The 23,418-nt window shown below is 36.6% G+C and overlaps 1 protein-coding gene across 7 annotated transcripts in view; it reads right to left on the bottom strand.

Moving 5' to 3' along the window:
* Positions 1–23,418, bottom strand: part of LOC138165484 (zinc finger protein 644-like) — a 98,089-nt gene that overhangs the window by 72,826 nt on the left and 1,845 nt on the right. For 3 of the 7 annotated variants that reach the window (XM_069093855.1, XM_069093854.1, XM_069093857.1), the window contains exon 1: positions 1,502–3,481. The exons of the other annotated variants lie outside the window; for them this stretch is intronic. The gene's annotated coding sequence lies outside the window, so the exon portion shown is untranslated. Of the gene's footprint in view, positions 1–1,501; positions 3,482–23,418 lie in introns of those variants that run through there. 7 annotated transcript variants of the gene reach the window in all.

The following is a 23,418-nucleotide window of genomic DNA, read 5'->3' as shown; positions in this document are numbered from 1 at the left end:
GATGACAAAAGCAAAAAGCTCACCAATTCTGTAAATTGAAGGGATCCACAAAGCAATAAAACATTGCACTTAAGTACTAAAAAAAAATTCATTTCCTAGAACTTGAGATACACTCAGTAATACTACTCAGTATGGAAGAGAAAATATTACAGGGACATACTGTCAGAAGCTTTAAACCTAGAAAGCAGAGGGGGTAGACCAAGAAGAATAACAGAAATTCTAAAGGCTTTATAATACTGCCTATTATATACCTGTCGGCCTTCAAAATTAGGTCTGCTTTGTGGAAAATAAAAAAAGTGCACTGGGAAATTCACATAATAGAACCGTAAAGAAAAGTAGCTTTGTATTATATAGCGGAGGGGGGAGGTGTTCTTTTAAACAATTATTTCATCACCCCCAAAAGATCTGGCTTTCTTAACCAAAGTGTCATTATTCTATATGGACATTATTGAGGCTATGAAACTGATGTTTGAGACGGAAAGATTTAGCTACAAAATACATACCAAAATTTGGAAAGCATAAAGAATCAACAAACATTTATTAAGCACCTTTTATTATACTTAACAATCTATCTGTGTTCAGAAGGCTGAGCTAAGCATTGGAAGAAGATAAAGTCTTAGGTAAGATATAGCTAAGAAGTTTACATTCTATCAGAGATGACAGTGAAGACCACCACCAAAACTACTATACAAATCAATAAGCATTTACTGAGCACCTATATTGAAAGTTCTACGATATACAATATTACAAGGTAACACCCCAAGAAAAATTAAATAAGGAATGAAGGGAATAGTTATTACAAATCTGGTAAGCAAGAAAGGCTTCCCTGAGGTGTTATCATTTGAGTTAGTCATTAAAGGATGGGTAGGAGATAAGCAAGCAATGATGGGGTGAGGGCATTCTAAACAATACAATGAAAAAACTACATTGCAGGGACAATAATCTAATAGAAAGCAGTCTGATTTGATTGAAGTATATAGTCCATATAGGATAATATCATAATATGCATATACATACATACATAATAAATAATAAAAAGCAGGAAAACCTGTGGTTCCAGGTTCTAGAATCCTTGAATGTCAAGCAGTGGGATAAGAAGCTAATAGGTAGCCATTAAAGATTTTTTTTTTAAAGGCCTAAGTACTTAAGTGATCAGATCTATGAACAAAAAATTTTATTCTTGTATGAATATAATGGATGGGGAAGGAAGGATAGAGGGAAGGACCAGGAGGTCATGGCTTTAAGAAGACCTGCAGGAAGTTATTGCAATGGTATAGGTGATTAGATAGGGAAAACTGGGTAAATGGATTAAAAATACATTTTGTAATATTTCACATAACAAATTTTCATTTGTGGATAATCAAAATAATTTCATGAATATAATTTTAATGTTAAAAAATTTATTTATTCTAAAGAGAATACCAAGAATTTATTCTAAAGAGAATTGTCTCAAGTCAGAGGTGAGCTGAGCCAATAGACTATACCTTTTATAAATATTTACCTTAAAAAAATGAGATACCAAAGATCCTAATATGTTCTGCATCCATTTAGTCAAGGTATTTAATTGTACTAAATCTGAAAAAGAAAAAATAATATTATCTGACATATTCATTAGTTTCCATGAGTTAAACTATGATCTCTATGAAGACAACCATGATAACTAACAAAGGAATGACAGAAGTGCTGTTCAATTTCTTTTTTCTTTTTTGTAGTAAAAATTAAAGAAAAATGGATAACCATGAGTTGATAGCCAAGATAATAAAGGAGACAGCAAGAAAGCCTCTAGCTGCCCTCACTGAATCCAAGTCACCTACATCCTCAAGCACTAAATGAATTTGTAGATGTTGTTATTAAGCCACGATTCATGACATATGAAAGACTGTGGAGTCTGGGACTAGCAACAAAGGACTAGAAAAGGGCGAGGATCCTTATTTTCAGAAAAAAGAAAGAGTCTGCAAATTATAAGCAAGTGAACTTGACTTTGATTGCTGGGGAAATTCTAGACTGGATCAGATAAAGAGACTATTAGTAAATATCTGAGAAAGAAATAAACGATCACAGAGAGTCAAATATGGCTTTACTAAGGACAGGTCACCCTTACTAATTTAATTTCCTTTCTCTTTTTTTTAACACTGTTCCTAAACTATTAATATAAGAGGAATTCTAATGATACGATTTATTAGCCAGAGTTTGGCTAAAAAGTAATTAATACCAACCATGGCAGACAACTGCAGTGGAATGCTTCAAGAATTTATGGTTGGCCGTGTGCTGAATAACATTTTCTAACAATGACACAGATAAAAATACAGATGATTGACTTAAATTTTAAGATGACACAAAGCTGGAAAGCCAACACTATGTATGGTAAGTCAGGATTCAAAAAGAACTTGAAACACTAGAAAACTCTGTGGAATAGAGATTTTGATATAGATAAAATGAAAAGTCCAATCACGTAGATTCAAAACAAAATCCATTTTCACAAATATAAGATGGTATTAAACAGCAGCCTATGTGAGAAAGAGGAGATTTTAGCAGACTGATTGAAAGCTAAGTGGTTAGCACTGGGATTTGGCAAGCAAAAAAGCCAATAATGACAGCTAACATTTATATAAGAGCAGCTAGGTGGCACAGTGGAGAGAGTAGTAGGCCTAGAGTCAGGAAGACTCCTCTTCCTGAGTTCAAATCCAGCCTCAGACCCTTACCAGCTGGGTGACCCTGGGCAAGTCACTTCACCCTTTTGGCCTCAGTTTCCTCACCTATGAAATGAGATGGAGAAGGAAATGGAAAACCGCTCCAGTATCTTTGCCAAGAAAACCCTAAATGGAGTCACAAAGAGTTGGACATGAATGAACTGGCTAGAGCAAGCATTTCTATGGCACACTGGTTTGTCTGCATCTTTTACATGTTACTTCAGCTGATTCTCAAAGCAACTCTATGAAGTGTTATACTCATTTTAAGATAAAGAAACTGAGGCCTAAGGTAGTGAAGTTCGTTGCTCAAGTTTAGTCACGCAACTAATAAGGGGCAGCCTATCATTGGGGCCTGTCAGCACCTCACACCTGGACTAAGCTAAGGAACTAGTCTCTGCCTCAGGTCTCTCCCCCTCCAATTCATCCTCTATTCTGCTGCAAAAACTGGCCTTCCTAAGGCACAGTACCCCCTTCAATCAATCAACTCCAGTGGCTCACTCTCACTTCTAGAATCAAAGAGAAACTCTTCATTTTGACTTTTAAAGCCCTTTATCATCTGACCTTCCCCCATCCCACCTGCACCTTTCCGGTCTATTCACACCTTACTCAGCTCCAATCACTCTGTGACCCAAGGACCCTAGCCACCTTACTGCCCCTCATCATATCTCCATCTCCAGATCCAAGTTTTTCATTAGCCATCTTCCATGCACAGAAAGCTCTCCCTCCTCTTCTCACCTCCTGGAGAGCTTCCCTGGTAATTTTTAAGTCTCAGCTAAAGTATATCTTAGGCAAAAAAAAAAAAAAAAAAAAAAAAAAAAACTTTTCCTAGTCCTCTCTTGATTATCTCCAATTTATCATGTCATTCTTACCTAATTGTTTATAGGTTAGGTTATCTCCCCCATTAAATTATGAGCAACTTGAAAGCAGTGCATAGTACCTGACAGGTAAGTGACTAGTATTTATTAAATTGAGTAACTTCCAGAATAATGTAAAGGAAAATGCACTGGAACTGCAATCACGAGCATGTAGGGTTAGATTCTAGCTCTATTTACTTGCCACCTGAGAAAACTTGTCTAAGTCCCTTTACCTCTATGGGCCTCTTTTTCTCTTCAAGTGTTAATCAAGGGGATGGACTAGACAAAGTTTTAAGGAATCAAGTTTTCTAGGAATCAATTTGTGATCCCTTTGAGGTGATCATTTTTAGTTAAACCTGAGTATGTGCCTGCACAATCATTTTGAACAAATAGTAATTATCTAAATTTTTATTCTCCTTAACCTCTATGCCAACTCCAACCAAAATTTAAATGGTAATTGTAAAGTCAGGTTTAGGGGCGGCTAGGTGGCACAGTGAATATATCACCGGCCCTCGAGTCAAGAGGGCCTGAGTTCAAATCTGGCCTCTGACACTTAACACAAAAACTAGCCGTGTGACCTTGGGCAAGTCACTTAACCCCAATTGCCCTACCTTCCCCTCTCCAAAAATCAAAAACAACAAGTAAAGTCAGGTTTATAGAAGATAAAAAGAGGAAACTGTAAATATACACAATATTTTGATGAGTGAGTGCAAAAACATGTCTGACGTTCTTAAGCTTATCCCTTAAAAATTTATTTTTCTGCTATCTAGTTAAAATATCAAAACTATCATTTACTTGCAAGTATAAAAAAAACATTAAAGATCTTTTTTTTAATGTAGATAACATTACAAATACTCAGCCTAGAAAATACTACTGTGGCATAACTCCCTCAGGTTTTGCTTAGGTTTTAAATGAAAAATTAGTAAATTAAAAATGTTGTACAGTCTGTTACATGAAGTGGAAATTGTGCAGCTTTTTATACTTACCAGCTCATCAGAAAATGAATCTTTTTCATGTAAATTTTTATTTCTACACCACTTACATTTCCCAAAATAATTCATTCCCATTATTGAGAACCATCCCTTATAACAAATTAAAAGAAAAAAAGTTCAGCGAAACTAACCAAAACATCAACCCAATGTGACATTATACGCAGTATTCCATAGCTTTAGTGCCTAACCTTTCATCTCTCTTCTCTGAGACCAAACTTCATTATTATAATTTCACAACATTAAGTTTCCATTGTTTTCTTCCTTTCATTTACACTGTTGTAGTCAGTGTATTTTGTTTTCCTGGTTATTGACTTCACTGTGTATCCATTCGTATCATTCCATGTACGAGGATGCCTTCCCATGCTTCTCTATACTCATCACATTCATAATCTCTTATAGGGTAGTAATATTCCATTACATGCACGTACCATAATTTGATCATGACTATCTAATTCCAGTAACATGCTACTAGAGAAGGTGCTGCTATAAACACAGAGGTCTGTATAAGACCTTTCTTGATAATCATGAATGGCTTAATGATAACAACGACCTCCATATAACAATGATTATATGTCTAGCAGTGGAATCTCTGGGTCAAAGGATGTGAAAATTTTCAGCTCTTTCCAAGCTTAATTACAAACTACTTCCAGAACTGTTTGTCCAACTCAAAGCTCCACCAAGTATATTAGTATGCCCATCTTTCTGTAAACTTATTTTTAATTCTGGTATAAAATCAGAATAGTATATTCTCATGTGTTTCATAATACTAAAAAGTTAGGACAAGTCAATTTTTAAAAGTTTAAATCTTAAAAAAATTTAAGTAGATTAGTGAAACTTCTAACACAAGCTCTAGAAGGATTAAGAGTAATCCTGGGCACAGTAAACTCTAGAATACAATCTATCAAGGATTCTTATCTGGATAACTTCTGGGGAAGCTAAAAAGCAATTTGGCAGAAAATAGCATATTATCCCAAATACCAGAGTAACTTCCAAGTGGATATACAATTTTAAAATAAAAAGACAGATCCTAAAAATGTTAAAAGTAGAGAAAGAATACCTAAGACAGTTATGGTTGGGAGAGATTTCATAATCAAAGGTTAGTGTTGATCACAGAGCAGCAAGGTGGCACAGTGGATAGGGTGCCTGGCCCGGGGTCTGGCCTCAGACACTTACTAGCTGTATGACCCTGGGTAAGTCACCTAACCCTGTATGCCTTAGTTTTCTCATTTGTTAAATGAGCTAGAGAAGGAAATGGCAAATCACTCCAGTATCTCTGCCAAAAAAACCCCAAAGGGGTCGAAATAAGTCCAAACCTACTGAACAACAAGAGTTGATAACAAGGGGAGGCTAGGTGGAGCAGTGAGTAAGAGCACCAGCCCCGGAGTCAGGAGGACCCAGGATCGGTTTGGGCCTCAGATACTTAACACCCACACAAAAAAACTAGCTGTGTAACCTTGGACAAGTTACTTAATCCCGATTGCTTTAAAAACATTAAAAAAAAAAAGAGTTGATAACAAAAGACAAGTTCAATTATATAAAATTTTAAAGAAATAAATGCAGCTGGAAAAAGAAGCTAGTGATTGGGGGGGAAAAATCATTGTATCCTGAATCTCTGATAGAATGCTGCCAATGAAGATATGTAGTTAAGTTGCGCAAGTGTAAGATTAGTCCACTTCTGAACAGAAAAAGTTGAAGGATACTAATATTTTTTAAAAGGAATGCAACTAAACAATGAATCAAATCAGTAATAGAAAGGCAAATTAAACCAACTTGGCTTCATCTCAAATCCAGCAAATTAGCAAAGATAATATAAGGATGTATGATTAGAGGCACCATGGAAAGAGAAACACATTAACACACCTTTGATAGAGCTATGAATCTGTCCAACCACTCTAGAGGTCAATTCAAAAATAAGGGAGAAAAGTTAAGAAACTGTCTATATACACATTCACATCCCTTGACCCAGTGAATCCATTACTGGTACATACCTTAAAAAGGTCAATGAAAGAATGATTTCATGCACATCAAATTGTTTCTTGTAATACCCCCCCAAAAATTAAAAACAAAGTACATGGTCAGAGAGCAGGGAATTGCTCAAGAAATTATGGCATTTTAATAATAAAGGGATAGTGGTTTGCCAAGAACTCGGAGAAACTCTGTATAAAGTGATGTCAAACAAAGAAAACAGAACCAGAGAAGAATATTACAAAATTACAACAATAATACAAATGAGGAGAAAACTAAAAGACATTGTCTAAGGAGAATGCATGGCAGCTGTCAACTTCAGGTATTAAAAAGGGGTAAAGAACTGACTAGACACAAGCGCAAGGCAATAAAATGTTTAGTTTGTAAAGATACAGTTGTCAAACATTAAGAGAAAGATAACATGTGAACAGTTCTGGAAGATATCCGGTCCTCCAAGTGATCCCCCTTCTTTCTAGGCAGACAATGTCACAACATTCTTAGTAATTACAGCCCCAAAGAAAAACTTGCAGGGCCAAGGAAGTCCAGAGGTCCCACAGCCCTACATTCAGCAATTTTATGTCTCTATGGGTCTGCCAGGTACTATGTCACCAGTGCAAAGTGTTTCCTTATCCAAAAAACAAAAAAGCCTTTGTGCTTTAGCAGCCCACATGGTAGGGGCTAGTGGTCAGCTGTATCCCCTAATACTCACATGGTTTATAATTACAGCAGCTTCCCAGGGCCTGTTCCCTTCCTTTCTAATGTGTACAGGCCTGCAGCTTAAATGTTAAAATCAATAATTCAGGGGCAACTAGGTGGCACAGTGAATAGAGCAGCAGCCCTGGAGTCAGGAGGACCTGAGTTCAAACCCTGCCTCAGACACTTAACACAAAAAACTAGCCGTGTGACCTTGGGCAAGTCACTTAACCCCAATTGTCCTACCTTCCCCCCTCCAAAAAAAAAGCAAAAAAATAAATCAATAACTCACTCCAAGACAACATGTTAGAACATATTTCATTACTCTTGGCACAGGGGTGGTAGACTATGAGTAGCATGTGCTATATAGTACTCTGTCAATTGCAGTTATTAGATTATCATGATTTAACTAATTTAATCAATAAGCATTTATCTGCTAGATCACTTATTTGCTAAGAGCAGAGAATACAAGGAAAAAGATAAAAAAAAATACCTGCTCTCAAGAAGCTTCCATTCTGTCTAGGAAAATATCTCATATTCCCTCCTTCTCTTCTCTGACCCTGCTACCCCCCACCCCCATGGTACAGGCCTTCATTACCTCACACGTGAACTGCTGCAATAAGCTGGTGGCTGGTCTCCCTTCAAGACTCTCCCAGCTCCAGTCCAACCTATGTTCTGAAAAGTGATGTTCCTAAAAGTCAAACCATGTCACCCTCCCAATAAACTCCAATAATACCTATCACCTACAAGATAAAATGCAAGATGCCCCAAAGTCTCAGTGCAGTGTCAAGCTAAAATTCAGGGGCACCATGTGTTTTTCGTGTCTTTGGGTTTTAAGCCCTTCATAACCTGATCCCTTCCTACCTTTCCAGTCTCCTTATACCTCCAGGGGTGGGGAACCTAAGGCCTTGAAGCTACAAGTGGTGCTCTAGGTCCTCAACTGTGGCCCTCTGACTGAATTCAAACTTCACAGGACAAATCCCCTTAATAAAAAGATTTGTTCTGTAAAAACTATTCTCCTGGATGTTCCTCTTACATTACCCTCCAGCTCCTCTCTGTGTGTCTCTCTGTCTCTCTCTGTCACACACACACACACACACACACACACACACACACACACACACACACCTCTTGTATATGTATAGTTTTCTGCATGTTGTCTATTCCCTTAGAACAAGGAATTTTTGCCTTTCTTTATAGCCCCAGCACTTTAGCACTGTGTCTAACAGCACATGGTAAGTGATTAATAATTACTTGTTGATTTGACTACAAATTAGAGGTTTCTACAGAATAACACAATCAATCCAAACAAAAAATATATACAGGAAAGCAAAACAATCTTTGGATAAGTCAACTGAGAACACACAAATCCAATCTAACATCTATTTTGTCAAAAACTACAATGGAAAAAAATAAAGGATAAAATATTAATACATTTCCTGCATTTATCAACTAGTTAAGCTAAAATTATTAAAATAATAAAAGGACAGGATAACAAAGATGTGTAGCTGCCTACAAATTTAACATTAAAATACAAACATTGTGAAACAACCATCCTAATGTGGTAGATAATAGGGTGAACTGCGGAGTTTTCAATCTAGCCAACCTTGTTATTTTTCTTTAGCCTTCTCACACTTCATATTTATAGAACCTACTGCAAACTGCAAGAAAAGGTTGCCATCAGGTTGTCAAACATAATGTTTCATTATTTGCTCAACAGAAATGTTACAATTGAATACTAACACGTCCAACATATTTTAGTTTCAATAATTTCTTAAAATACACTATAAATTTCAAAGATATTGTTTACATAGAATATTAATTCAGCAAGTCTTTTGTGACTGAAACTTTCATGTTCCATAATGTGCCTTTCATTCTCTTACTTTTTCATGCTAAGGTAAAAAAAGCCTTAAAAGGATAGCAGTATCTCTTCCCTTCAGACATGTGGGGGATGGATGAGAAGACAAAATAAATGTTAGACTGAATTTAGAATAGTATTAGTTGGATGGTGCAAAAGTTCTGATTTCCTAGCTTCAGAAAAGCTTACAAAGCATATATAGTTCTTAGAGGGGAGTTAAAAAGCTATTCTCTCACAGATTTAAAGTTATTAATGTTTTTTCACAACCTTCATCAGTAAATATTTTAACTACCACCAATATCATTTGAAAAAAATTCCATATCAAATAACTATACAATTCTATTTCAATATTCAAACTTTTGATACATTAAGTAATTAGAACAGGCTTTTCAAATTCTGAATTTTAGATCATCTATAGCATATATTGTAGTAATTTAAAACTTTAGGAGATGTTTTACAAAGTTTTAACATTCTTATCTTTCACTAAACAAATGCCAAAATCTCACTGGCTAAAACGAGGTTACTTACCTCTGAAGTAAAGCACCCCAAAACTATGTCTACTCATAAAACCACATTCAGAATCAAATGCCACACTATGTAACACTGAAATACTTAAAAAGAGTCTGGATGACATGAACAGTGCCTAGAAGCTACTACAAAAGCTCTCAAAGCCAGCTATATAAGGAGGCAATCCAAGACCTTCTCCAGCTACTTCCTGGCTCTCTGCCCAGAGAATACTGTACAACACAAAGAATCAGACAATTCTTATCATCTCTGCAAGCAATTCACTCTGAATTCTAAATGAAAGTAACCTAGTAATCTTCATCAAGTTAACTTCCCACAAGTTACTATCACTAAAAACTAACAAGTACAATTCCTCTGGGGTTGGCCTAAGCAGCAATCCAGAGAAACAAAAAGGCTAAGCTACCATATAACATCATCTGATTTGTACCACATTCATACAGCAATGCCAAACAAGGACAGAACACTAAGAGACCCAAGCACCTCCTCCCTCTACTAAACTGAAAATAAATATGCCATGGAGGCTGACAATTTAGAAAGAAAAATACAAATATACTTTAATAACAATTAACTGAATATATAGTAGGTATCCCCCCCCAAAAGGATAGCTTGATAAGGATTCCTCAGAAATAAGCTTTTTCAAAAGATAGCTCTAGATTTAATGAGCAGATAACACAAGTCCCATCAACCACCTCACCACAATATCTCAACAGAAAAAGCAAATAGGAAAGGGAGTTTACTTATGCTCACAGCTGAGAGGCAATTTCCTCTCACATGCTCCCTTTAGGTACAGATATACTGGTTAAGTTTTTACTTTAAGTCAATTAACAAAATTCCTACATAATATAATAACCACAATGTCAGCTAGGGTTTATTAAGTCCCTTGCCCAACAAGGTATTATGGTTAAAGAAAATATTACTAGTTATTACATAAACTCATCACCAAAGTCATAATCTGGTGTGTCACTGGTATGGCAGAGACTCTAGGCTTCTAAATGTTAGGCCAGTAAAGCACGAGCTATAAGAAATTTCTACACCAACCAGGAAAGACAACCACCCAGAGTCAGAAGGACTAATCTTAAAAAGGGTCAACCACTTACTGAATTTATCTGACCCCAGTAACAAACAGAAGATTAAAATTACAAAGGGATTGTAATCTGACTGATGGAAGAAGTACCTCACCAATTAAATCTCAGATCTTCAAAATATATGCCATACAAAATTACCAACCAGATAACACAATCCATACATAAGCAATGTAATTTATTTTGTTTGATGATTCAGAAGGATTTTGAAATACCTTAAGATCATTATGATCATCAATTAGTAACATTCTTTTTTAAAAAAAGAAAAAATTCACCAAATTTGTTGATTGTATAGAATTCAGCCATTCCTAAGAGTAAAGATATACTGTGTTTCCCCGATAATAAGACCTATCCCGAAAATAAGCCCTCCCCTTACTGTGTAAGATTCCTCTAAAATAAGCCCTCCCCCGAAAATAAGCCCTATTGAGATTGCTACTGTAGTGAAGGTGATCCCCTGCGCTTACACGCTACATTACTCTACCCTCTGTATGCACCGTCCCCGTCCCCCCCCCCCGTGAAACGCACACCGCGCTCCGAGCTGCATCCAATCAGAGCTGCAGCAGTGAGCGCGTCATCCTGTTCTTCCCCAGTGATTTGCTTATTGAATAAAGGTACATTTTTTTGTTCACATTTACCTGTTTATTAAAATTGCTATCAATGTTCATTAAAATAAGCCCTCCTCTGAAAATAAGCCCTCTGGTGTTTTTCTGTCTAAAAAAAATTTTAATAAGACAGTGTCTTATTATCGGGGAAACACGGGGGTAGAGTTGGAAGAGACAGATCTTAAGGTAACATTATCCAACCCTCTCATTTTGGTTGTTTTGAAACTGAGGAACAGAGTAGCTTAAAGTAACTTGCCCAGGGTCTCACAGAGGTCACAGAGCTGAGATTCAAATCCAAGTCATCTCATTTCAAACAAGCATTTCACCCACTAGACTATGCTGCCTCTTTTCCAGTGTACAGAACACACTGAAATCACTAAGTAGAGACAGTCAATAGTTGTGAAAGTTCCTCCAATGTTTCTCCCAATTTTCATCTCCACTTACTGCTCAATGCTTCTCCCGAAACTCACTTTCTGAACAAAAGAGAAAGATCATACATACACAGACGTGTAAAATACACACGCGGATATAATGCCATGCCAAATGATGACAGTTAAAGGAACTAAGGATGTTTAACCTCAAAAGGGGCGGGGGGGGCACAAGTGGGGTCCTGAAGTACAGATATCAAACAGAAAAGGGAATGGACTTTTTCTGCTTTTTTATCTCAAGTCTCACCTTTCACCAACTCCTCAGTCCCAAAACTGCCAAAGTGATACTCTTTATTTTTTGAACCATAAGAAATGAAACAGATGGTTTCAGAGAAACTTGGAAAGACCTATGTATGAAATGATGAAATAATGAAATAAACAGAATTAGGAGCACAATTTTTTACAACATTAACATATTTAAAAAGAAACTCTCAGAGAGTTGAGAAACACAGTGCCAATAGATATCTATTTTGTTTTTTAAGAGATTCAGAATGATTTCACTGGAGATAAGGAAAACTCCCAATCAAGAAATTCCCTTTACCAATACAGAGGGGAACCTGCTCTATAGCTTACATTCTTAAAGTGTAGAAGGTATCAAACAGTTAAGTACCTAACCTGGATTGCTAAAGAGGCCTCAAAACCCACATGCCCTGGCTCTGCCATACAACCTCTCAATGTGGTCAAAGAAAAGAGAATCAAGAAGACAAAATTTGGAGGCAGCTAATAATCCATTATGTTTTTAAATCTACTTGTCTCTTTCAATACACTCTCAAAATCATAATCAACCTTAATTTCCTCATTCTTCCTCACTCCACATATCTAATCTGCTACAACATTTTACTTCTAGATCGTTTCTTGCATCCATCCTCTTCTTTCCATTCACTAATTACCAGCCTCACTTAGGCCTTATTAATTCTAGCCTTGACAGTATCAAAAGTACCCTAATTGGGTGCCAGGGCTCACATCCTTCCCTTCTCTAAGGTATTCTCCACACAACTGTCAAAGAGCTATTCCTAAAGCACAGGACTGACTGCTCAAAAATTCTATTTCCCACTCCAATTGTCACTGGCTGCCCCCATTCCTGGAATGCTCTCCCTTCTCATCTGCATTTCCTGGCTTCCTTCAAGTTTCTGCTAAACCCTACATTCTACAAGAAGCCTTTCCTGACCCCGTTTAGTGTCAGTGCTTTCTCTGTGTTTATCTTTCATTTATCCTGTCTAAAGCTTGTTTGTACATAGCTGTTTGCATGTTGTCTCTCCCATTAGACTGTGAGCTCCTTGAGAGCAGGACTATTTTTTGCCTCTCTTTAAATTCCCAGTTATTTCCTAGTGTGTGGTAAATAGAAAATACCTAATAAATGCTTGTTGACTAAGTTTTTCTTCCCCTCACCCCCACTTAATAGTATTGTATTTCTGCCAATTACATGTAAAGATAGTTTTCAACATTCGTTTTTATAATATTTTTGAGTTCCAAATTTTTCTCCCTCCCCGAGACAACAAGCAACCTGATATAGGTTAAACATATTTCCACATTTTGACTAAAATTTTTTTGATGTATTGATTTTACTGATTTTTTATACATCTTTTCTTTTTAAAAATTCTTTCTTATAAGAGATGCCTGAGAGGGTAAAGAGGAAGAGACAGAGTAAAATCTAAGCGATTTTAAAAACAAAAGATACATTAAAAAAAAAAGAGGCATTGGAGTCAAGAGAAAATGACTACAAGACAATCACAGAATTTAGGATTAAAAGTCACTTCAGAGAGATCTACTAGTCTAAAGTTTATTTCACAAAGGACGGAAACTGAGATAGGGAGAGTTAAATGAGTTGGCTAAGGTCAGAGGGTTAGAAACAAAACCTGGAATAAAACTCAGAATGCCTGTCACCTATCTCAGTACAGCCCTACAGATTCTTTCTTCAACTGGACAGCCTATCAAATGTGTCCTGCCCATTCCCAGAATTCTCCCTACAACAATTTCTCCTTCCACAGAATCAGAGATGAAAAAGACGTAAGACATTACCTTGTCTAAACTTTTCATTTTATGGATGAAATAGCCAAGTTTCCTAAGTTTTGGATCCGGCTTCTCCTTGATATCCAGGCTCCTTGTTTCTCGAGAAGTTTGACTTCAATATTTTAGTGTTGAGTTAAAAACAGCAAGCAAAGCTAATAGCTGATCATTCATTCACATCTAGGGACAATCACTGAAGTTCAATGGTACCAGCATTCAAATTACCTTCTTCCCAAGGGTTCTATGAATCTAATACCATTCTGTCTGCCCACCTTTCTGATCTTTCTCTCCCTCCTCATATCCCTCCCCTCTTGAATGTGGACTCTTTCTGGTATCATGGGTTCTGGAAAGCTGCCTTATCTAGCCCTGAACTAAGCCTCAAATTCCCCTCCACCATGCCTAAAGACCTCCCTCCCTTTCTAAATTCCCTTTGTTTTGTCTTCTTCCATTAGAATATAAATTCTTTAAGGGGTGGAAGCATCTTGCTTGCTTCTATTTGTATCTCCAAAGCCTACCAGTGAGTGGGACATGGTAAATACTCAAATTTTGGTGTTCCAAGATTTAGTTGTTGTCGATCCACTCCACCAAAAATTTTCATCCACTTCAATAGTTTCATTATCACCTCTATTCAGATGCCTTCCAATTCTACCAGTCGGACCTTTTCTCTGCAAAGCTCAAGTCATACATTTTAAACTCTCCCAAGAATGTTCCCATCTTGCCATTACCTGAAATCTATCTGAGAATCTGTGTGGGTAATAAAGTAGGAAAGAAAAGAGCACTGGACATGGAGTCAGCAGATGTGGGTTCAAACCCTGACTGAAATTTACTAGTTGTATGACTAAGAAAATCACAATCGGTCTCAATTTCTCCATCTGTTAGAGAGGAGTTATATTTGAAATAACTACACCTCACAGGGTTGTTGTAAGGAAGCCATTCTGTAAACCTAAGTTAAACATTTTAACAGCATATGTTGTATGCAAGCAACATTTAAGAAATATCCATTAAATGAGTTTATCTTTCTGGCCTTTAGTTTGCCCTCTTGACTTCCCATCTGTCAAAGAACGTCCAACACAACCTCCAATTCTTCCTCCTACTTGCTCTCCAATTAGTCACCAAATCCTGCCTATTCCTTTTTTGAAAAGTTGCATCATCTCTTTCTCTCCATTCTTTTTACCACTTTTTCAACTAAATCTGGGCTAATGTAACAATAACCTTCTAAATATGAGACATCAAACTCAAATAGAAATAGGGTCTCTAAACTGTACAGAAGGATCCCTATGGATGCATATTGACCAGGAAAACCACACATTAACATTATCCGTGCTTTACTATATTTTTATTTTGTTAAATATTTCCCAATTACATTTTACTGTTTTTTTTGGCTGCACTCAGGAATGTTGAGGGGCTGCAGGAGTATTGAGGGCTTTGTCTGACACCTCTGTTCTAAATAGTTTTTATATCCCAGCCTTTCCTCCAATCTAATCCATCCTACAAACTGCTACTAACTAGATTGATCTTCCTAAAACATCACTTAGATTATTTCATTTCCTTGTTAAAAAATCCTCTGTAACTTCCTACTACCTAGTAATTAAGACCAATTTCCTTAGCCTAGCATTCAAAATCCTCCACAGTCTTCCTTCTACCTTTCCACCTCTATCTATCCTCCCACTCTTATCTCTGGATATATTATTCTTCATCCCAGTATTTCCTGGGTACAGCCATCTCCCATCTCCCTATTCAAATCCTATCCATCCTCCAAGGGTCAGTTAAAATTCCATTTCCTCCACAAAGTCTTTTCTACTCCCCTCCCTTGATTGTAGGGCTGTAGTACTGTCCGTACCATTCATTTGGTACTTCTAAAGTACTGCCTAGTTAGTTTTCTCAGGTGCATCTTCTCTCTCAAGATTCTGAGCTCTAGGAGAACCCCACACAGTTAGATGATCCTCAATAAATAATTGCTGAATGACACAATTCAGGATAAAAATAGTTTACCAGTAGTCTGATTTTCTTCCTTTAAAATCTAAGAATTGGGGCAGCTAGGTGGCGAAGTAAATAGAGCACTGGCCCTGGAGTCAGGAGGACCTGAGTTCAAATTTGATCTCAGACACTTAACACAAAAACTAGCCGTGTGACCTTGGGCAAGTCACTTAACCCCAATTGCCCTCCAAAAAGCAAAAACAAACCCCCAAAAACCAACCAAACAAAAAGAAAATCTAAGAATTTAATGGCCACTATTATCACATTTATAATAACTATGAGTCAACAGTTTGATAAATTAGTTTAATTTTTCAGTGCCATATCAAAATACCAGAGTTACTTTATACAACTAGAAAAAAAAATAACAAAATTGAGCTCCAATATAAGGTCAAGCATCTCAAAGGAAATAAAGAAAAAGGGTGGGAAGTAAGAGGGCCTACCAGGACAAGATCTCATGATAACAATCATTAAAAAAAACTGGTACTGATTTTTTTTAAGTAAAAAAAAAGATCAGTGGAGCAGATTAGGTATACAATATACAAAAGCAAAAGAACATAGAAACAAAGGGCCCAATCACTGGCATAAAGATTCACTTTTCAATAAAAACTCCTAGGAAAATAAAATTAGGTTTAGACCAACCACATACCACAGTAAGCTCCAAACTGATACAAAACTCAGACACAAAGGTCACACTATAAACAAATTAGAAGCAGGAAAGCAAGCATCTTTAACAACTATGGATGGGTCAAAATTATTGACCAAGCCAAGAGAAAAAGAAGTAAAATAGGGCAACTTTGGTTACACAAAACTGAAAAGCTTTTGCACTAAATCCATGTTCTTAAAATTAGAAGGTAAATAGTTAACTGGGAGAAAAAAATAATTGCACCAAGTTCCCTCCATAAAGGTCTGATATCCAAGATATGGAGTGGAATCAATTCTCTAAAAGATAAGTTTATCAAAAGACATGAATAGAAGATTTCAAAGGGGAAAAAAATACAAGCTAAGGACAACTATATGGAAAAATATTCTGTATCACTAAAAGAGAAATTCAAATCAAAACAATTCAGGCTCTTCCTCACAATCATCTGATTAACAAAGATGACAAAAAAGGAAATTAAAACATTACATGGTATGTGGGAGGAAGACAACTGCTGGTGGAGCTGTAAACTGCTTCTGCCATTATGGAAAGAAATTTGTTAACTACACACCAAAAGTGATTAAACTATGCCCAAAATTTGACCCGAAGATACCATTACCAGACCCAAACCCAAAAAGATCAAAGAAAGAAGAAAAAGAGCCAAAGGAACAAAATATGTGCACAGCAGCACTTTTTGTCATAGCAAAGGTAGGTAAACCAAGAGGGTGCCTATCAAATGGGAAAAGGCTAATAAACAAATTATGGTATGGTAAAATGTACAGTTTCAGAAAAATCTAGGAAGACTTGCATGGAATGAGGTAGACCAAATTAAGCTGAATCAAGAGAACTATATAATCAATGGTTTCAACACTGTAAAGAAAAAAACATTTAAAAAACTATTACCAGAAAACTAATGAAGCATACCGCAAGCCTCTTAGCATAGAGGTGAGACACCAGAGGTACAAAAGAAGCCATCCATGCATCTTCAGACAGTCAATGTATCAATATTTTTGTTTGGCTATGTTTGGTTCCAAGGTAAGTGTTTTATTTTTTTGTTGGGAGTGCTGGGGGTGGGAAAGAATGCTGATGAAGCATTAAACATACACAGAAAAAAAATTTTTCAGAGGAAGACAAAAAAAAGGACAGTCTTAAAACAATGTTATAATTAAGTCATAACAGGAAATTATATACTTGGTTTTTTTAGTGCAAACTGCATGTACATAATAGATTCACGGTTTTTATATTATCAAAAAAAAGTATAGCATGGTAGATAACCAAAGAATTTTATCTCAGACTGCACTGAGAAGCATAGTTTTGAGGACTAGGGAAGTGATAATCCCACTGTAATCTACCCTCATCAGACAACATCTCCGATATTGTGTGAAGCTCTGGGCATCATTTTAGGAATCAAATTTGATAAGCAGAAGAATGTGCAGAGGACCATTACCCAAATGGTATAGGGATGATGCCTGGAGAAAGTGTAGCTTTGTTTGTTTTGTTTTGTTTTGTTTTTTGTCTGCAAAAGAGAAGATTTGAGGGAGGGGGAAGGAAGATAAGAGATGATGCACATGTATTTGCAAGATATGAGGAGAAAGGATTAGACTTATTCCTCTCAGCCCCAAAAAGTGGAATTCAAAGCAACTCTTCAATTTCAGGAGAGTTAGTGTAAAGGAGAATTCCTTAACCATCAGAAGTATGCAGAAGTGGGAAGGGTTATGTTAGGAGGCAGTGGGCACCCCTTCACTAGAGGTTTTGCATCAAAGGTCATTTGTCTAGTATGTAGCAGAGGGAATTCTTGTTCTAAACTAGATGACCTGTGAAGTTTCTTCCAACTGAAATTCTCTGAACTAAACAGCTAAGAGATTAAACAAAGTTCATGATATATCAAAGTATAAAAATACCCAATAAAGTTTTTTTCAAATGAGCAAATTTTCAAAATTTCAGTGCTATTCAATTTTAGTTATATTTTACCCCCTGAATAGATGACATGGGAAAGCCTCAAATCATAAAGAGTATCAGATCTGATTTAGTATTTTTCTTCCCTTTCTGCACTATAATAAAGCAAAACAACCTTCATTTTAGTCAGTGGCCTTGCACCAATTCAACAACCAAGACAAAGGTTCTTCTATAACCCTATGAATAAACAAAGTGCATTTAAAAAAATGACATCTTAAAACAAATATACTGAGAACTGGAACAGCAAATAACTATCATTTTTGAAAATTAATCTTCAGACTTAATTAAATTCTCATTGGCAGCTTTTTATAGTTTAGTCAAAAAGTTTGAGAGGTCATTTGTTTTGGGGGTTTTGGGGGGAGGGGGGTTCTTTATAAAAAGACAGACACAGAGATAATGCAGTCTCTGTGTCAAGTACACATACACAGAAAAACATGGCCAAGTCAGGGAAGTGCCATTTGAGGAAAATCTTCTATTTGAATCACAGTACCTGCTGGGTAGAAGTTTTGTATGTAATCTACAGAACTGAGGTGTACATGTATTAATGACATTAGATCTCCACCACTGGAAGGGACACCAACACATTAAGGAGATGAACATCTGGAAGTATGTATTCAGGATCCCCTTATGATCTCAGTAGAATATAGTAAATCAGTGGGAATCAGTCATGTTTTTTCAACATATTTCACATGATAAATTCATCTAAGAACTGAGAAAAATGGATTAGATTACACAGATTATGTCAGCACTTCTGAAGAACAAGAATGAGAGTCATTCCTACATTTTCTTCAAAAACCTAAATCAAGAAGTTTGAATGATGATGAAATAGGAAAAATACATATTAGGGAGAAAAGCCACCATGGAGGACAAGATTAGAATTTTAACCTTTTAAAAAATAGCTAAACTTGAAGTAGACATGGAGGCATTTGAGTTTTTTAAAAATTGAGTTTCAAAAAGGTATTATTTTTTTGCTTGTAAAGTTATTAAGTCTTAAAAAAATAATAATACACATGCTGACTAGTCTATATTTCCATAGGATTTAAATATGTTCCCAACCAATTTCAATCTTGCCATAAACTAAAGTAAGTTCTTGATCAAGATGCATTTGTGCCTTTTAACATGATTAGGGTTCAAGAAAAATAAAATTATACATCATTATGTATATGTAAAACATAAGTCAATTTCCAGATGATCCCACAGTTTCATATGCTTCCAAATATGGATGGGGGGAGGGGGTTAGAGAATAATAAAGACAATAATAATGGTGGAATAAAGATTAGAATGTTGAAGGAGGGGAGAAATACAAATCACCTAAGAAACTCAAGGTTTGCCTTCCTAATGGCTAAACCTGTATGCTGTTCTTTAAAATTTGCAAAGTGATACTACATATGCATAGATACATCTTATTTGAGTCCATTTATTCTTGCTGTCTACCTACCCACTCCCTCCAAAAAATAAAAAAAAAGATGCCAACAACCACCCTTCTCATTTTTCCTCCCTATCCCCAATATAATGCTCTTACTGGATCTATTTCTTTTTTCCTAGATTCTCTTAAATGCCAAAAGTAGTACTCTCCGTTTAAGAGAACAAAATCAGAACCTCTCCACAATCACTTCAGAGATTCTGATGCAAATATGCAATTTCAAATAGTAAATGTAACAACTGGCAGGTAAGTTAGACACCCAACCTACCCAATAACCCCAGGAAACAAAGAGAAGTGAGATATCACCTCCCAGACACCATTTTTTTAGGGCTTCCATTACTCATAAAGGTCTGTGTCCCACTAGCTCTAGATCTCATGACTCAGTAGTTTAAAACAACAACAAAACAAAAACATGTTATTGTTTCAACTAGCCAGAGCTAGGTAAACTAATATTAGAAACAGGGACCTAATCTAATGCACCCCCTTTGTCCTCCAGCAGTTCCACTACCAAGCTACATAGAGGACCTCCTCACCTCATTCATACCTGGACTACTACTTATGGTATTTGCCCACTGATTAGTTTCCCTACCTCAAGTCTCTCCTTACTCCAGGTCCATCTTCCACTCAAGTTTCCAAAAGAGCATATGGCTCTGGCTCTCTCTCTCTCTGTCACTTCAAATATGAATCCTTAGGTTTGGCATTCAAAAATCCTTCACAACCTGGACCCCTCCTAACCTTTCCAATCTTCACCCACCTTACTCCCTTCACCTATTTCACCCCCTCACCCCACAGGTATAATGCAGATCCAGTGACATTGGCCTCCTTGCTGTTCTTTGCACAAACCACCTTATCTCCATACTTCAGTCATTTTCACTGGATCTCCTCCATGCCTGCAATATACTCCCATTACCCACTCCAGGCTTGTCTTCCTTCAGGTCTTAACTAAAATTCCATCTTCTAAGAGAAGCTTTTCCTGCTAGTGACTTTCCACTATCAATTATCTCCCATTTATCCACTCTACAGTTTGCCTGTGCAGTTATTAGCATGTGTTCTTCCCCCATTAAAATGGGAGCTCCAGGGCAAAGGCTGCAGCCTTTCTTTGTATCCCTAGTGCTTAGCAAGGTGCCAGGCAGAGTGCAGGTGCTTAATACTTATTTACTGAATGACTTAACCACTTGGAACTATTAGCATGACTTTAGGCACTTAACTTGCCCAGGCACAGGTTTCCTCAACCATAAAAACAAAAGTGCTTCCTCACTCAGAATATCCATCCCCTCTAGGCTCTGCTTCAGACTTTCCCCAGTTCATTTAGAAATGGATCCCTGTGCTTGAATACTGAGTTAGAAAATCACAAATGACAGTTTCTATATTGTATTATATTTTTATTTATTTTGTTAATTCCCCAGTGACGTTTTAATCTGGTTCAGAGATCTAGGTTATGCCTCAGACAGTCTCCACCTGGACCTTCCTTCAGTGCCTGAGCCCTCCTTACTCTGGAGTCATATTGGGGGTGTCAAGCCCACCCCTTCGCCCACGGAAGTAAGGTCCAGATTGAGAATGTTTTTATATTCAGGGCTCTGCACATAGTAAGTGCTTAACAATGCTTTATTACATTTATTACTCATGGACACAAATAACTGGAATATGCCAATTTTTAAAGCTTGAAAATATATATGCCATATATACATATGTATGTATGTATGTAGGTGTGTGTATCAGCTCTAACAACTACAAAACTAAGATAATTAAAATCACCTGATAAAATCATGGGCAGAGAAACTTGAGAAAAATGAAATAAATCAAGATTGTCCTAACTAAAGAATTTGTGCAATATAAGTTTAACTGCTCTTGCTCAATGTGGCTGGCTCAAAAAAAAAAAAGAATGGAATTCTATATGCCACAGAAAATGACTGTTAATGTGATTTTCTAACAGCTATTATATCAATCAACATTTATTAAACATCTACTATATGCCAGGGCAGGTGTTAGATAGACACTAGGGATACAAAGACAAAGTCAACCAGTCCCAGCGTTCCAGGAACTTACCATCTACTGGATGAGGCAGTAAGTACATAATCAGTATATACAAGTGATTTGAGTCACTAGCAATTGAAAGGAACAGTAAAAAGCTTTATGTAGAAGGTGGCCTTGTAGAAGGTCTTGAGGAAAACTGGATTCTAAGAGGAGGCCTAAAGAAGGAAATGAGTTAGACATAGGGGTCACAGTCAATGCAAAGGCACAGAAATGGAGAGTGCAGTATGAATAACTAAGACCAGTTTGGCTACCAAGGGTGGGGAACCTGCCTCTAAGGCCACATGTGGGTTTGGCCTTCTGAGTCCAAGTTTTGCAGAAAAAAATCTTTTAATAAGGAGATTTGTTCTGTGAAGTTTGGATTCAGTCAAAGGGCCAAACTGGAGGGCCTAGAGAGCCACATGTGGCCTTGAAGCCACAGGTTCCTCACCCCTGGGTTAAACCATATTGTGCAAGTAGAAGAATAAGAGAATAAGGACTAAAGTGTAGGTTGGAGTGAGATTATGAAGGGCTTTTGCTTCTAGAGGTAACAGGGAACACTTAAGTTAATTAAATAAGAGTGACCAACCTACATTTTTAGAAAAATCATTTAAGTCTATCACTTAGATTTCCCCCAACAGAAGTACTTAACTAGCTCCAATTTATATTCCTTAAAACTACCCATCAAAAATGAAAAACAAGAAAAAGAGTAAATCTAGAACACTCAAGGTGAAATATGCACATTATTGAATTTTTATTCATTTTGACACTTTATTTCCAGGTTCCACAATTGAGCTGGTTTTTAGCCTATCTCCAACTAATTTTATTACTCTACAGCTGACTTGGTGACTAGTAACTTTTAACTTAATTAGGCTGTTCCTTAGATAACATACAGTCTTCTAGGAGGCTTCTGTGGAATTCTGAGCCTTGCAAACCTTAAGGCTCTAATAAGTTGTTCTAAGACAAATCTTTAAGAATACCAAAGTTCATCTTCACACAACAATGAAATTTCAGAAAAAAACTTTAAAGGAAGTTGTATACATAAGCAACTAAAAACTGAAGCCACTGGCAACTCCCTAGAGCTTGGGAGTATAAACTGCAAGTGTCAGTGACCTGAATCCAGGGCTTCTACTAAATCCAGTGTGAATGCCTCTACACTGGGGCTCCTCTAACTTTATAACCAACAAGAAGGATTTCATACATGATAATTTAGTCAAACATTTTGAGAAGTCAGAATTACATATGAAATATTATATTGTTGTCTATTATACGTAAAATAGTATCTGAATGTTCTGCTTAGAAAGCTTTTTAAAAGTAATCACAAAAAGCAAACTTTTAAAGGTTTCAATTTTGTCTACGGCCCCATTTTCATCAGTTTAAGAGTATTACATGCCAAGTATGGTTTCCTGTAATTGTCTCCCTAGAAATAGTTTCACAGGTGGAAATTTCATTTTTAAGTCACAGAAACATGGAATGTATAGAAAGAGTACTGACAGGCAAGATGATAAAGACACAAGTTCTCTAAAATCCAATGGTGTCAGGCTCAAAACAGAAACCAATCCCCGTGGGTGGCTGACTTAGAAAACTACAAATTAGCATTATCTAAGTCGTACTGCATGCCTATATTATTAAACATTTCCCAATTAAATTTTAATGCTGGCGCATTGTAGCTGTAAGGGCAGAGAGTGAGCTTGACACCTCTGGGAGATATTCTCTCTA

The sequence above is a fragment of the Petaurus breviceps genome, unplaced genomic scaffold (genome assembly GCF_028583685.1).
Source record: "Petaurus breviceps papuanus isolate PSGF00001 unplaced genomic scaffold, PetGlider_PUasm1.0 209, whole genome shotgun sequence".
Classification (NCBI taxonomy): domain Eukaryota; kingdom Metazoa; phylum Chordata; class Mammalia; order Diprotodontia; family Petauridae; genus Petaurus; species Petaurus breviceps.
This window is presented reverse-complemented; position numbering and strand designations above follow the sequence as displayed.